The sequence below is a fragment of the Equus quagga genome, chromosome 6 (genome assembly GCF_021613505.1).
Source record: "Equus quagga isolate Etosha38 chromosome 6, UCLA_HA_Equagga_1.0, whole genome shotgun sequence".
In the NCBI taxonomy this organism is placed as follows: Eukaryota; Metazoa; Chordata; class Mammalia; order Perissodactyla; family Equidae; genus Equus; species Equus quagga.
The window spans coordinates 61,610,206-61,626,050 of NC_060272.1; positions in this window are offsets into that span (position 1 = coordinate 61,610,206).

Below are 15,845 nucleotides of genomic sequence, written 5' to 3' on the forward strand. Positions count from 1 at the left end.
GTTTTAACATTAGTAAACAAAGCTCTTCTTTCCACAGCTAGAGATACACCCATAAGACAACAACCTGGAGAAATTTGACTTAAATTTGAACCAAATTATAAAATATTGATATAGGACATTTTCCTGGAAGCAGGCATGTAGTGGAGGTGGGAAGGGATTATGGTAGTGGGTCAGTGTTGGGTATTTTGCATAGTCTATTCTAAATTTATAACAACACTGGGCATTGTTCCATTTTATTGCACAGGAAACTGGGTCACAAAGAAGTTACGTAATTAACCCAGGTCCCCTGGGGTTAATTTTGTTAATTAACTGTCAGTGCTGGATTTCAGATCTTGTTTATCTGGCTCCAATGCATGTGCTCTTTCTACTACCCAGTGGTTCTCTAACTTGACGTAAAAATTTCCCGTGTTGTTTACAAAGCAGATTCTGCCCAATTCAGGGATTCTAATTCAGCAAGACTGAGGTAGGGTCAGGAATCTATATTTTTAAAAAGTGCACTCAGTGATTCTGGGGCACAAAAGTGTATGGCTTGTTGGGAAACACTGGAGGGGAAAACGAGAAAGAGGGGCAATGGGTATAGATGGCAGACTCTCCTCTTTGACAGTTTGGAGCTTGGTCAGCTGCCTTCCAGAAGCTCACAGCCTCTCTAGACCTGGCTGGCATCCTCTGACTCCAAAGGGAGAATTCTCCACAAGCTCTGCTGGAGGAACTTAGGCTCAGGCAGGGCTACCCAGCATGGAAATCCAAAGTTAGTTCACAAGATTTCAAGTTAGGAAGGTAGTTCCTGTTGTTTTCCTCCAAGGGAAGGACTACTTACTACCATACTCCAAGGCTGGAGATGGGCTCTTCTGTGTTCTTAGTTCGGGCACGAGTGGCTGGGCCCCAGTGGGCGCTCAGTATTCACTGGATCATGGAGGGTGGTGGGCATGCTAGTGCTCAGCTCCGGTGGGTTAGGGCTGATGGCTTACATTTTTAAGTATCTCTTGTCTGGAGGCTACACCCTGCTTTGGGGACTGCCTCTCTGGCATGTGGCTCTGAGGAGGGCATAGCTGAGAGTCCAGATGTGTCCCGTTTTCTAAGAACACGTGTGTGATAGCTTTTTTTCTTCATAATGTTTTACAGGTTGAATCTCATTTACTTAGGGGAAAGTACTGTAGAGATTAAATTTCTAATCTAGTCAGCCTGTCATTATTTCTTTCCTTTGGCCGATTACTGATATTTCAGGTGGCTCCCTCCCAATTCAGACTCAGCAGCGAGTATGATTAACATACCTTCTAGGATTTCTCCCTGATTGTTAGTATGAGATGAACAATCAGGAGATTCCAGGAGCCTGAAACCTAATCAAAGAACCTGGTGTTCTTGTTGGAAGATGGCGTCACATGTTCCAGGGCTCTAATTTCCCAGGCCTACAAACCTCGGAAGCTCAAGGCCTCTGATGGTTTTCAGTGATGCGATTCCATGTTTTATAGAATTCCATGCTCTCCCCCTGCCTCCAGCTGTACACTATATTTAAAGGAAACCAGACATGCGGAGGAGCCACAAGATAATTCCCAACCTAATATTCAAAACTTTATCATTTATATGAGTTTCAGGTCCAGGTCCTTAGCCTGTCCCATGTTGTCCAGAAAATTGAAAGTGGTCCAGGCACAAATTAAAGGAAGAGGTGGATGGAAGACATCAGGAAGTCATAGTAGCTACAGTGACCTGGCAGAAGCATGCCCTCTCCAAAGGAGGCGGTAGTAGTGTTTTAACAAAATGGAGACTTCCTTCCTTCTTTCCTCGCTCCCTCCCTTCCTTTCTTCCGTGCTTCCTCCTTCCCTGCCTCTTTCCCTTCCTTTCTTCCTTCCTTTTTTATATCTTCCCTTCCCCTCTCATTCCTTCTTTCCTTCCTCCCACAAACACATCTTAAGCTCCACCCTTCCCGTATTCCAGCCACTGCACTAGGCTCTTGAGAATACAAAGAAGCAAATGACATGGTTTTTGCATTTTAGGAGCTTAAGGCTCACTAAGCTCATAATTTGTCAAAGTGGAGTGGTGAGTGGAGTGCAAATTTTCTGGGCCATGGTTTCTGCATCCTTGATTCCTGAGAGTTTACAAAGCCTGGTGGCTGTCCTGATGCAGAATCCAGTGAGAGGAGGTGCTTGAGTGCTGCTCTCCTCTATCAAATATTCACCCTCTCTCCACTGCTCCCTTCTCTGCAAGCATTTCCTAATTTAGATCAGAAGTGATTCTTGGTTTATGGGAGGCATGGCAGAGGGGAGGGAGTTCAGAAAGGTTGCATTTTAGAGTCACTGATTTTGGGGAACATTGGACCATGATAGCTGTGCAGTCAAAGCAACTACGACTCTGAGTGGTCGTGGGTTTGAGGATGTGTAGCCACTGCTTCTGTAACTTGACTACCGGTAGCTAGTGGTGATGAGGACAAAGAGAGGAGAAACCTTTATGTTAGAGAAATGAAGTATTTATAATAAAAAAAACTTTATTACACTTCTAAGAAGTATCCAGATAAGTAAAATATTGTGTAAACCATCTGCTAGTTTGGTCCACATAATGCCCATTTGTTCATTCATTCATCCACCCCTGCATTATGGTGGGCCCTGGGTTAGGAACTGGGTGTACATAAGCTACAGATCCTGCTCAGTCTGGTGATTAAGACACTGATGTTTCCAAACACTGTCTTGGCATTGTGATGAAACGGACTTGTGGCTGCATGTGTCTGGTGGGTAGAGTAGAGGGCTTTTGGCATTTAATCTATGTTAAAAACATGTTTCCAAATCATTTTACCAGCACCTCAGAGCTGTAAAATGTTATGAAGTTAAAAGAGAAAAATCACAGAAACAACTATTAAAATGTAGACTATTTTAGCTGAAAAACTTGAATATAAAAAAAGGAAATTTTCAACTTGGGCCCACTTTGTCTCAAAGGAGGCTTAAAAAATCTTAAAAATAACAGGAACTTCAAAGCAGGTGTTACTTATTGTATGCAGAGCTAAACGAAGCTTAAATTTACAATGTTTAGTGATTTTTCAGCGAAAAGACATTACTTTGGGATAGAAAAAAAAGTCTATTTGTTCCTCAACTCCAGTCACTCCAAAGCAAGGAATGAATTCTGCTCCCATCCTCCAATGCAAGCAAGTTTCCATTGGGTTCAGACCAAGCATGGACAATTTCAGCCTCAAATAATTACTTTCTGGAAATTTTCAGTGAGTGGGAACGGTCATGTAGAGGTGTGGGTCTTGCTACCTGGATCAATAACTTTAGCTAGTTAATATTCCTGCCAAGGAAAGGCAAAGAAGATCAAATTTCATAGACCTAGGAAACCACTGGAAACTTCTTCCATGCATGTGTTCAGGGATCACGTTTTATGATTTATAGAAACCAAAGCACTCATTGGGATACAAATAATAGCTAACATTTATTTGTCATTTATTATGCCAGCCACTATGCCAAGTACTTTATACACATTGGCTCATTTAATCCTAATGACAACCCATGAGCATGTACTATTATTTTTCCTGCTTTACAGATGAGAACATTGAGGCACAAAAAGGCTAAGTTATAGGGTAGGATCAATGTATCATTCATTTAGAAAATGAGTCAAGCTCTACATGTGTGAATTAATGTGAACATTCCTACTTTCTTGTCATTTGGTTTTCTGTCTCAAGTTTGGTGTGTTTTCTCTGTGTTCAATGGCTATTGGTGACTTCTTAGTCCTTTGAAGAAAAGTCAAAATTTGAGTTCAGAAGAGAGTTTTAAAACCCATACATGAATTCAAGAAGCTGAAAGAAAATCTAACTTCACAAATAGGATACTAACAGCTTGGAAAAATCCATTGCTTTCACTGGATTTGTTCTTGAGGGGATTTTGTCTTTCTCTCCAAGCATCCTTGCGTTTCCTTCTCAGATAAAAGGTAACAAGATGCAACCAGTTGACTCATTTTCTAAGTGAATGACCCATTTACCTACTCTGGTAAGTCTAACCTTCCAGCAATTCCCTGATGCTTAGGACACATGAAATATAATTTTCTCTTCCTAAAATGTCCGGCCTTCTCTGATATGGCTTCTCATTACTCATTCCTGATGGTGCTCTGGTACCACCTCTCTCCTGTGTTGAGGAAAGTTTCTGGGCTATTCTTTGAACATGGTGTTCACTCTGTCCTCCATTGATGCCTTAGCTCTGGCAGAGTCCCCTTGTGTCCTCCTCACATCTAGCTTATGGACTGTTCTGAATGATTCCAGAATGGAGTTGTTAATTACTCATACATTTTATTGCTGAGTCAATGCTGGCCATGGATGTTCCAGTCAGAGTACCCCCAGAGCCTGGACCTACAGGAAGAAAGTCTGCCAAGCCTAAGGCTCTGGCACCAAGCCTCGGAATCTTGGTGAATCATACAACTTCTCTGAGGCTCAAAGAAGGCACTTTGTAAATTGTAAAGCACTAACCAAACGACAGGAGAATGTCACAGATTCTGTTCTACTCTTGTGGGTGGGTGTCTTATTTAGTTGTGATTGCTGCCCCCAGATAACCATCATTTCCAGAAATGTGTCTGAGATAGCGCCTCTTGACGTGCTTGGGCCTTAGGGAATGTGTGTATCAGCTGGACGAACACACTTCGGTGGCTACTGCTGTTGGAAATTATCACTATGTTACATTTCACTTTAAACTTCTCACCTTGAAACGAAGCAAAGTCAGGGTAGAGAATTGGACGGATTTGCCTTTGGCCACAGCATCAAGCGGTAGAGTAAACGGAAGGAGAATAATTGTATGTGTTAAAGGCCGTCAGCATTTGCCAAACCATGGTCTTTTAAAAAGTATATACATGTATTGCACAAAGAGTTTGGCATTATAAAAAAGATCTTGTAAGTACCATAGTCTTTCATCCTGAAAGTTATTAAGAACTTTTTATTAAAAATTAAGATGCTTTAGAAACCACATAAAATTTTAAAAGGCTCTACCTTTCCACTTAGCTTTTTCAAGGGCAGCTCAGGAGAGACGGTAGAATTCTCAAACAGTTGGAGAATTCTGCAGAGGAACACTCCATGCTGCCAATTTGTCCCCACATTGGCCAGGGCAGCCGTTTACCACCTTGTTTTTGGTTATTTCAGCTGCTGATAGGTGTTCTCCTTCAAACACACCTGCACCTCCTTAAGGTCGCCGCCCACGGCACACAGAATGTGATGTGTTCCTGCGAGCTGGGGAGTGTGAGCCCCTGCGGCCCTCTGTGGGCCTCTGTCTGAACTCGCCAAGCTCTCCTGGAGTTTTCTGGGTTTTGTGTGAATTGTGTGAATTCTCTAGACTATGAGCTTAGTACAGGATCCGTCTCATATTCATTCATCAGTGCAATTCTTCTGGTTCAACTTCACTCAGCATACATGGGGTCATTTCAGTGTGTGAGTCTCAAGTAGTCTGCCCTCCTGTCCCCTTCTTTGCTTGCCCTCCTTTTCTTATCTGCTAACATAGGGAGAGTCTTTCTACGTTTTTCCTGTATGTACCTTTTGTGTGTGAGGAAGATTGGCCCTCAGCTAACATCTGTCGCAGGTCTTCCTCTTTTTGCTCCAGGAAGATTGTTGCTGAGCTAACATCTGTTCCAGTCTTCCTCTACTTTATGAGGGATGCTGCCACAGTGTGGCTTGATGAACAGTGCTAGGTCCGCGCCTGGGATCCGAACCTGTGAACCCTGGACCCTGGAAGTGGAGCGTGTGAACTCAATCGCTATGTCACTGGGCCGGCCCCTGGATGTACCTTTTTTATCTTCAAGAGACCCTTTGCCATTTTGGGGTGCTGTCATTTGGCTATAAATCCTATGTCCTCCCCACCCTTCTTCACCCCACTCTCCCATTCTTGGTTTCCTCACCTGGATCCTGTCCTTTCAGCTTTTGTCTTTTCAGAGTGGAGAGCGCCTACCATTTTGTCTCCCATTCACTATGATCCCTTAAATTCCTTTCTCTCGGATGCTCTTCTATAACTGTTTTGTATTTCTCTAATTTTAACAGCAGGCCCATGTTGTAAAGGCATACGTTTCCCTCCTTAATCTCCATACAATTGGTTGGATTTTCCTTACTATCTGCTCTTTTGGTTGAAAGACCTGAAAACTCTAAATTTGCCCTCTCTGGATATTCTCTTTTTTGCTGGTGGGGAACCAACTGAAGCTCTTAACTGGTCTGGACATAGTCAGGAATTTTCTGGCTTGCTGCTATGGTTCTTTCATTCAGTAAATATTTGCAGAGTCCCTTCTTTATGCAAGACAGTATCCTGTGTGCAGGGGATACAGAGAAGAACGAGACCCAGGCCCTGTCCAGAAGGGGCTTGCGGGCTGCTGCAGAAGACAGATATCATGACACATCCTGCACTCTCTTGGATATTAGTATCATGGGGGAGAGTTGGAGGAGGGTTGTATGGCGTGCTCCATCCCATACCAGAGAATGGGCCACCTAATTCAGCAAGGGGAGAAGTGTCAGGGAGAGTGTTACCAGAAGTCCTGGCTGAACTGAGTTCTGAAGCATGATTAGGTGTTCACCAAGCAGTCAGCCAGGGCCTTCCTGGTGGAGTAACAGCACAGGCAAAGGCTCAAAAGTGTGAAAGAGGGTTGACATGTCTGATTTGTGCAGGCATCTTGTCGAAGATCAGATAATCTTGCCTTTATGCATTTCTTGCCAACCCTAGAAGCAGAAGGAGCTTTCAGTGGGTTATCAGGAAAGGTCAAAGCCTGTATGGCTGCTGTGAGGGGCTGGGGGCTGGGGTAGGGAAGGGTAAGTCATTTGAAAGTTTTGTGTGCTGAGACAAGGCTCTTAAAGGAGCCCTGGGGTTTTTGCAGAGGAGAAAGTGCTTAAAGGCAGGTTATGCGGCCAACGGTGAGCCAGTAAATGGTTTCACTGGGGCCAATACTGGGACATTTTGGCAGCCCTCTTTATTGGGCTTGGGGCTCTCTGGCTATTCAATACCTTTGTGACTCTCCTTGTGAATGCCCATGAGGGGTTAGGGTGAAAATGTAGAGCTTTTAAGCATTTTAACATGATTTCAATTACATTTTAATTTTTAATAAAACTTTTAATAAAGTTCTGCTGTAAGAGCCACAGGGATCAAAAGATTACATTTCATAGGGAGTCCAATATTCTAGTGCTGGGAGATAGACGGGTTTAACAAGACTGTGGTACATCTCTTTCAAGTACATACAATAAACAGTCCTGTAGGAACGGGTAAAAAGGGAAGGGGCATGCATCGATGCATATATGTTTTTATTTTTCTGTGTAGCCAGTAATTTCTCTCTTTGGAAGTAATTTCTGAGCTTCTGGCATCTTTGACTAATACCCTTCTCACATGATAGTTACACTGCTCCAAAGACAGTACAGACATCTGAGCCAAACATTTTTCTCTTTGGTTTGCAAGAAATTGAACTGACAGATATACCTGTCTATTTTGGTTCCAAGAAAACGTCTTGTTAGAAATGTGTGAAAATATATTATATGACAGTCGCTGAAAATGTTTCAGATGCAGCAATAAATTGATTGTGGTTTTTGGACCAGATATGCACCATGTTTAGAATTTATTGTGCTTCTACATGTTTGAGCTCGGCACTTCAGTACATAGAAAGAAGTGCTCTGCTTTTCAATGAAACCCCTTATGTGAATAGATGGCATTTTTTTCCATTTGGTGATAGAAAATTATAGGAATCATGTAAATTGGAGATCTTTACTGTCCTCACACCCACTGTGTAGCTGATGGGACTCGAAAGGGCCTGTTGTTTTGTTCCGACTTCCGAGGTTGAGAGAGACTTAACTGGCAAATGCCCATAGCTGAACTGTGCAGCATTTCTGTGCTCACACAGAAACTAAGAAATGCACTGCATATCTGATCATAGTACTTTAAATCCCTGCCTTGTGATTTAATGTGTGATAGGACCTAATCAGAACTCGGTGAGTTAAAAGGGCTGAAGGAGACATCTTTTTACTGCATATCCCTGCTAGATTCAAGGCAGCCTTCACTGAAGGATAGAAACAGGACATTGGTTTTTCTAAGTGTGTTCAATAAAATATCTATCTAAGAGTAGAAATGGTGTGTGTGTCGTGTCTGGGCAACTTTTTTACGCTATCTCATTTTCCTTTTCCATTCTAGCGGCACGTTGGTCTTGAATGATTAAGGATCTGTCTCATTTCCTTGCCAACTGAGATTATGTTTCCAGCTTTTTGTTAATTCTGGGCACTTAGACAATTCTTGCTGATCATGTCCCACATTACTGAGCTAGGCATTCCATGGATCTGGGAGCTGGTGTAGGATATGGTCCTGCCCCAGGAGAGCAGTAAGACAGTTCATGAAGGGCAAGAGAGCCAGGAACTTCACAGGCGAGACCTTATTTAATGCTCGTGGCAACTCTCAACTGTGCAGGGGGTGGGTGTTTATTTCTTCATTTTACAAATAAGGAAACTGGGCTTCACATAGCTCAGAAATTAGGCTCCAGGGCCAACAGCTGCTTGAATTCAGAGCCCACACCCTCCCTCCAGCTCAGTGTGACTGGTAAAACAACAATGAACACAAGGCCAGAAAAATTTCGAATAATGGCTAACAGACTCTGTAGTATTAAAATACCACGTGGGTTAGAGAAGGATCACTATGCATCTGTAGTCAGCGAAGGCTTCCTGGGGGAGCACCTGAGCTATATTGGGAAGCCTAGAAGGATGAGGGTGGAAATCACAGGTGCGAAGGCACTGAGGGGATGGGCTCCCTGCATTGACAGGCTACAGTGGGTTGCCAGGGTCAGGACTGTAGAGCTGGGGTGCAGTGGGAAAGCAGCAGAAGGTACAGGGTGCAGCCCGATGATGAAGGACCCTAGATGCAGAATTGCAGTGTTTGGAGTCTTGTGAGAAACTGTGTGTGTGTGTAATGCCTTCTCAGATCCCCTGAAACTAGTATTCCCCTGACCTAGATTGGGAAATGCCGCTGGGGCACCACTGAGTGTTTTAGCAGGAGGGGGATATAATCTGGAATGCACTGGAGGGAGGCAACTGGTGCCAGCGTGGAGGCTGGAAGGGTGGTGGACCCAGCACTGAGACGTAACACAGAGAACTGAACCTAATGCTCTTAACTTCTCTGTTATAGAAGTTACTTTGTGCTGTCACTTCCGTCTCCTCCACTGACGTGTGAATTCCTTGTCTTAGTTATTTTGCATCCTGTGCACAACACACAGCCCATTCTGAATAAATCTATGTTGAATGAATCAAGGGAAGAATGAGCTATTGCATTTGTTTGGTTAAGAGATCCTGATGAAGATATGAGCCTCTTAGGGATGCTTAGAAAAGGCAAGATTCTTTGGGAATAAGAAATAAGAAAAAGCAAATGCTAAAGTCAGGTTTAGATACAGCTCTCAGTTTTGCTATTGACTGTGATAAAGCAGTATGACTCATTTTTCTTAATTTTATTAAATGTGGTATTTCGTGTGGATGTATTTTCTGTAAACCACCAATAAGTTCTTTCGTCCACATTGAAATGTTTTTCTTACTCTTGTGAGATAATAAAATAGAAAAGGGAAAGTATTATTTAACATATTACAAAGATAGAGAAGTATGTTAGGGAGGATGAATTATGAGCCTTTTGGTGTGGACTGACAGTTATCTTAGCAGGTAAAGGAAAAGTTTTCTTAATGTTTATCACAACTTTCATAGAAAAGGTGAAACAGGGAAAGAGGATAAATCTCTACTGACAATTTACTTTCTCCCAAATTACAAATGTGAGACTTACTCTAAAGGCAAACCTTAAACAAAACTAGATGAATGGTTCCTCATATATCATCACCGTTACCGCATTTGAATTGGCAGAATCATAGAGCCATCAACTTAGCTGAAGGCTGGAGCTATCCCATACAGCTTGGCCAACATCATCTAGGGGAAGTGGACAGTGAAATCAGGGCCTATGGTCAGAACAAAGCTTTGTGAGGCTGAGGGGACCCAACACAGTGTAGTGGGCAATATTTTGATATTTGAACTGAGGATTTTTCTGGTATTTTCTTGGGTCACTTGGTTCTGGCTTCCACTTGGTAAGCTGAGTCAGTCTGGGTTCCTTTCCTTGAGGAAGGGAAGAGAAGCCAAATCTTGGCTTCTGGGTTCCAAAAGCTAGCTCCCTCAGGAGAAGAACCTTGGGGCGTGAACAATAGATGAGCTAGAATCCTAAGGACTGGGGGCCAGCTGCCCACGTGGAGGGGGACAAGATTCTGTGGATCAGGAGGCATCAGGGAGTTGTAGGGGCACATTTGGAAGCTTCTGTGTGGATAGTCCCTGAGAAAGAGGACTGTGCCCTGTCCTTACCCAGGCCAAGCTCTAGGGAGGTGTGACTACAGAGCCCCCAGATAGATTTGTGGGAACTAGACGTACAGGGAACTTCCACCTCGCCATGGTGCCCAGGGAAACAATGACTGTGCGGAGAGCAAAAGGGCCTTAGACAGCATCAGTTTCCTGTGGCCCACTGTGGTGGGAAGAATGATTGAACCAAGTGAATGGGTTTTTGATTGGCCCCACAGCTTCTCACAGCCCAGCATGGCGTGAAACAGTAAGTGCATGCCTGGGCACCAGAGAGCAACTCAGGAGAAGCAGAGGCATAGATAGGAACGTGAACTGGGCAGCAATGAGTTTGCTGGATGATAACCAGGACCAGAAGGCATCTCAGCAGATGCCGCTGTGGATAGCTAATGATGACTGGAAGCTCAATGTCCACCACCCCTATCCTTGCCTCCTTGGGTACTAATCAACTCCCCTAGAATCCTGAAATGACTGGACCAAGCTTCTGCCACCCCTTCAGCATGGGCTTTCAAAATAGAAATTCAGTTGTGGTATAGAAAAGTAAATTCGCATTTCTTACACACATGAATCTGGGGAGTGAGATTCAAACCTGCTTTTTGTAGAATAAAGAAAAATTCCATTTGATGATGTCTGGTGAAGAATGAGCACTTCTCTGGGCTGACCCTGAAGTGTAGTGATTAAGTTTGGCACATTCCGCTTTGGTGGCCCAGGCTTGTGGGTTCAGATCCCAGGCGTGGACCCACATGACTCATCAGCTATGCTGTGGCAGCGACCCACATATAAAGTGCAGGAAGATTGGCACAGATGTTAGCTCAGGGCTAATCTTCCTCAGGGGAAAAAAACATGAGCGTTTCTCTGTCCTGCAAAGATCAGGATGCCCTTAAACTCAGGCCAATATAAAGAGGGATTTGTTGAAAAGATACACGAAAAACTCTTAGAAACTAAAGTCAGAAAAGTAGAGCTGGGTCTGAGGAGATTCTTGGAAAGTGGAAAACGAGATCTTTTTCACTGTCCCTAAGGGTCCCTAAGGAGAGATGAGCTCTTTTATATCTCCCTGTGTACTCTTCCCCTCCCTCTTCATTCCTCCTTTCTGCCACCCCAGCCTGGGCAGTCTGTGATGGTCCTCCCGCCACCCAGGTCTCATGTCTGTTCAATTGCCCCACTGAGGAGGCTCCTTTGTGTCCCTCACTTCATTGTCCACACAGCAAGAATCTGATTGATCCTTTGGTCAGGTGTCTACTCCTGGCCCAATCACTGGCTGGTGGTTGGTGAGGGGTCACAGGCCACAGTTGGAGCAGCAAGGGCAGGGATGCGCAGGGATGCCATATTGCACAACTCCGGGGATGCCTGTCAAATAGTCCTCTGTGAATGGCACCCCCTGAATTTGTGCAGTGCACATCCTGCATGGCCACCCAGACACAGTGGTCCTGGCCAAGAGCCTTGCTAGTCTTCTGTTTCACAAATGTAACAAAATGGTGGAACTTACTGTTGTTGTTTGACTTGAGTGAAAATCTTCTGAAGATGTGCTGAGTGGCCATCTGAATGTATGGAGCAGGACGGGGAGGGGTGACCTTGGCAACTGTGAATGTTCATGGTGATCAAAGGAGGTTACTAGTCAACTTGGGTGGTTTGCTGGTTAGTACCGTGGTTTAGAGGACAAGCTTGGATGTTCAACAGACCTGCGTTCAAATTCCAACTCTGCGTATCAAATGTGACATTGTCAGGTTATTTGATTTCGCTAAGTCTCAGTGTCTTCATCAATAAAGTGGGGATGATCATTTCTATCCTCCAGGGATTCTTATAAGGATTAAAGAATTCAGTGTATTTAAGGAAGTTAGGCCAGTGTCTGGTGCTTCATAAGTGTCCAATAAGTGCCAGATGTCATCTGTTCCATTATTATTGATAATAAACCATATAAACTGTGCAGTCATGAAATGTTGACTCATTATCTGAAAAGCATTTATTTATCTGCATTTAAGGTAATTATTATGTGTTTGGTTAAGGTCTATGTAGTTAAAACTAAAGTCAGAATCACAATGTTGTACCATAATTGATACAAATAATAATTAGCAACAATTACAATGATGTGGATGATGATGAAGAAATAAACCTGGGTAAAATTTTGCCTCAGGCTTGTGTGGTGTACGTATGCACATATGTATTAGATCTACATGTATGTATTATATCTGATTTTGATTTTTTTAAAAAAAAAACCTTGTCCTATTGGCTTTTTCCTTATTGTCTTAATTCTATTGTGACATCTAGCAAGATGTGATTTTTTTTCAAGCTACATGTTTCATAAACAAAATATATGTTTATATCTGACTGTGCCCAAGCTGCTAATTATGGACATCTCTTTCTATAGCTCACTATTAATCACTCATGTCTCTGGGGTTATATAGAAAACAATTTATGTTATAAAATAAAATCCTCCATTAAAAATGTTTGCCCTGGGAGTGAGGAGGGAAGAAATCACAAACTGTTATTATTTTCCCTTAGATGGATCTAAATATTAACATTCCCTTAGCTTTAAAGATTATTTTTATGCTGCTCCTTTATAAACAATCAAAGTACACTAACTCTTCTGTTGTCTCGGGTTCTGTCTACAGCACACCCAAACAACTAAGCTAAAAAAATGAGAAAATCAATTCAACAGGTTATTTGGCATCGTATGCAGAAAATAAAAAGGTTTGAATAGCTTAAAACATTTTAAAAAGCACAGCATATAGTAAATTGATTTGAATGTGTAAACACAGCCTAAGCATCCCTCACACGGTGGGGGGAGTTGTTTCTAGATCTCACTGCAACTGTATTAACTACTCAACCTCCAGGAGGATAGCAGCAGCTATAGCAGGTACAGGAAGAAGAACAGGAGGAGGAGGAAGAGGAAGAAGCTAGTACGTGATGTGAAGTATGTGAAGAAGCTAAGTACTGTGATAATAACAGTAGTACTTGTAGTAATAATAGCGGTATGTGCAGACACTGTTCTAGGCACTTCATGTACAGTAACGTTTAACCTTTGTGGCATTGAGAGAGAGTGCTGTTATTCCTCCATGTTGCAGAAGAAGAACCTGAGATTCCTAGGGGTGAAGTACCTAGTGGAGGAACCAAGATCTGAAGAACAGTAACAATGGCGGACACTGGTTAAATGTTTCCAGTTTCTCAGCTATTGACATGCATTAGCCCACTGACTGCTCACAGCAACCCCAGGAAGTAGGCTTCTCTGTTAGGCCCAGCTAAAACAGCAGGAAACCAAAGTTTGGAGTTTGGTTGTTGACTAATCGAATGGCAGACAAGGGACTGAGACCAAGGATCCCAAGCTGCCACTGCAATCTTGGCTTTCAGTTTGGGGTTGGGAAGTGGTGTCTTGTGGGTTCTGCTTGGCCTGATTTGTTGAGAGAGGAAAAGTCCTCTAAGCAGAAGCCATTGCCTCGAGGCAACTTTCCCCCTGACAGTGGGCTCGTGTTGAGCAGCTTTCTCCTACCGTCTGGCCTGGCAGGCAGGTACTCTTCGTCTGAGGGCCCCTGACGGACCACAGTAGGGGGTGAGGTGGGAGGGAAAGGTGGTTGAGGCACTTGCCTCAGGCACAGATATTTGAGGGGATACAAACAATCAACAATCAAGATAAATAATATTTTAATTCAATATTCAAAAATATGTAAATATTAAATATTTAAAATAAAAAATATTTTAAAAAAATCCACATCGGAACAAAATCTCAATATTTAAACTGAAGATAGAATCAGTATGGTCCTGGGTCACCGGGTACCAGGGCTCTAGATGGAGACCAGACAGGAGGGGGAGCCCAATGCTGGCCTTCTGCTCGCGGCCACTTCTGCTGTCTTCGTCCCCACAGGGCCTTCCTGGCCCCTTCATACCATTTTGGCTCCTCTGTCTGCCTCTCCATACCCCTGCACACACAAGGCTCCCTGGCAGAAGCACCATGAAGGAGAAGAGCCTCTATGGTAGTGCTCCTGCAGCATCACCCAAACAAGGTTTCTTCATTCAGTGCTATTTTTAAAAAGTGACTATGGCATTTTCCGATGATATGCTAAAATAGTTAGACCTCTTCTCCTCCACCTTTTCTCTCTAAAACTCAACTAAGGGAGTTTAAAAAAGAGGCAGTCAATGCCTTTCCCGTTTTAGATCTGAATCTTGGGCCATTCTCGGTTTCTCTTTTCTTATTTATTACCTACGGTGTCAACTTAAGAAAATCCTGGCTCTCCTGCTGGCACATCAGCTGGGACACGTGTCCTGCCAATCTCTTCCAAAGGCACCTCAGGGCTGTCCGGTCCCAGTGGCCTTGGACTTTGAGGACTCAACTCAGCAGTCACACTGTTGAAGACGAATATAACTGCTTCCCATCCCCAAAGACATTTTATTTATTATTTAAAAGATATTTTCTTTGGGCTCCTTTAATCCTAGGGGACATTTGCTTGATGAATAGCAAATAAGTTCCCTAACCAGACTGTTGTTATAAATATCCATGGCATTAATTCAAACCATTTGCATCGGAAACTTTTTTTTCTGGAGGAAAAGGGGTGGCTGACTTAACCTCAACATTTGGGACATGATTTTCCCTAAAATAACCACAACATCCATCATTTTTTTTTTTTTTTCCTGCTGGTGTGTCAATTTTTTAATGAGAGGCTGGGTCCCTCTAGTACCTTTGGTCTCCATAGTAACCATTCCATGTGTTTATTCTGGCTTACTGAAATACAACTCTGAGGGAAAGGTCAGTGACTCATTTTTGATTGGGGGTTACTCTAATTAGAGGATGATTATTTAAAAGTTGATCACTAACACAAAGATACTATGTGCTTAAAAATAAGATCCATGGCAAGTATTTTAAATGACAAATTATAAAACTTTTAAACAGTCAGATGTTTCCAGACCCTGCTGTTTCTTCACAGGTGCCGGTGTTTTCAAGATTATTATTGTTTCATCCATGTATAACCAACCTTGACTTCCTGCCATTCCCTCCTGGTACCAGGATCTGAGTAATGCATTAAGTAATGGATTAAAGTGTCTAGAATGACTAATGCAGTTATAGGAGTCTATTTGGACCTATGGTGTATGCATCCGAGATGAGCTGAATCAATACAATAAAGTCTTTCTGGCCAGGAGAAGTGGAAACGTTACTTGGGTCCCAGTCTTTCCAACTCCTTTGTCACTTCAAGTTGTGTTTCAGATCCGTGGGAAGGCAGAAAGAGGCCTGCAGTGTTGTGTGATTGTTGCCTTGGGTTGCCATTTTTTGATTTAGGAGGTGTCATGCCTCTCTCTCCTCACCTGTAAAATGGGAACAACAACAGAATTTGCATTTTAGGGTGTTTGAGGGGATTGAATGCAATAACGATGCATGCATAGTGCTTGGCAAAGTGCAGACTCTCATTAAACACTAAGTAAGTGTTGGCTGTTATAATTACTCTTTCTACCTTAATTGTTAGATCAGCACTTTGGCCTTTGGATTGAGTTCCTTTGCCCTCAAGGGAATTGTCCCAAACTAAGGTAAGACTCTGAGTGGCAAGTGAATTGTCCACCTTAGAAGTCAAGAAATCAG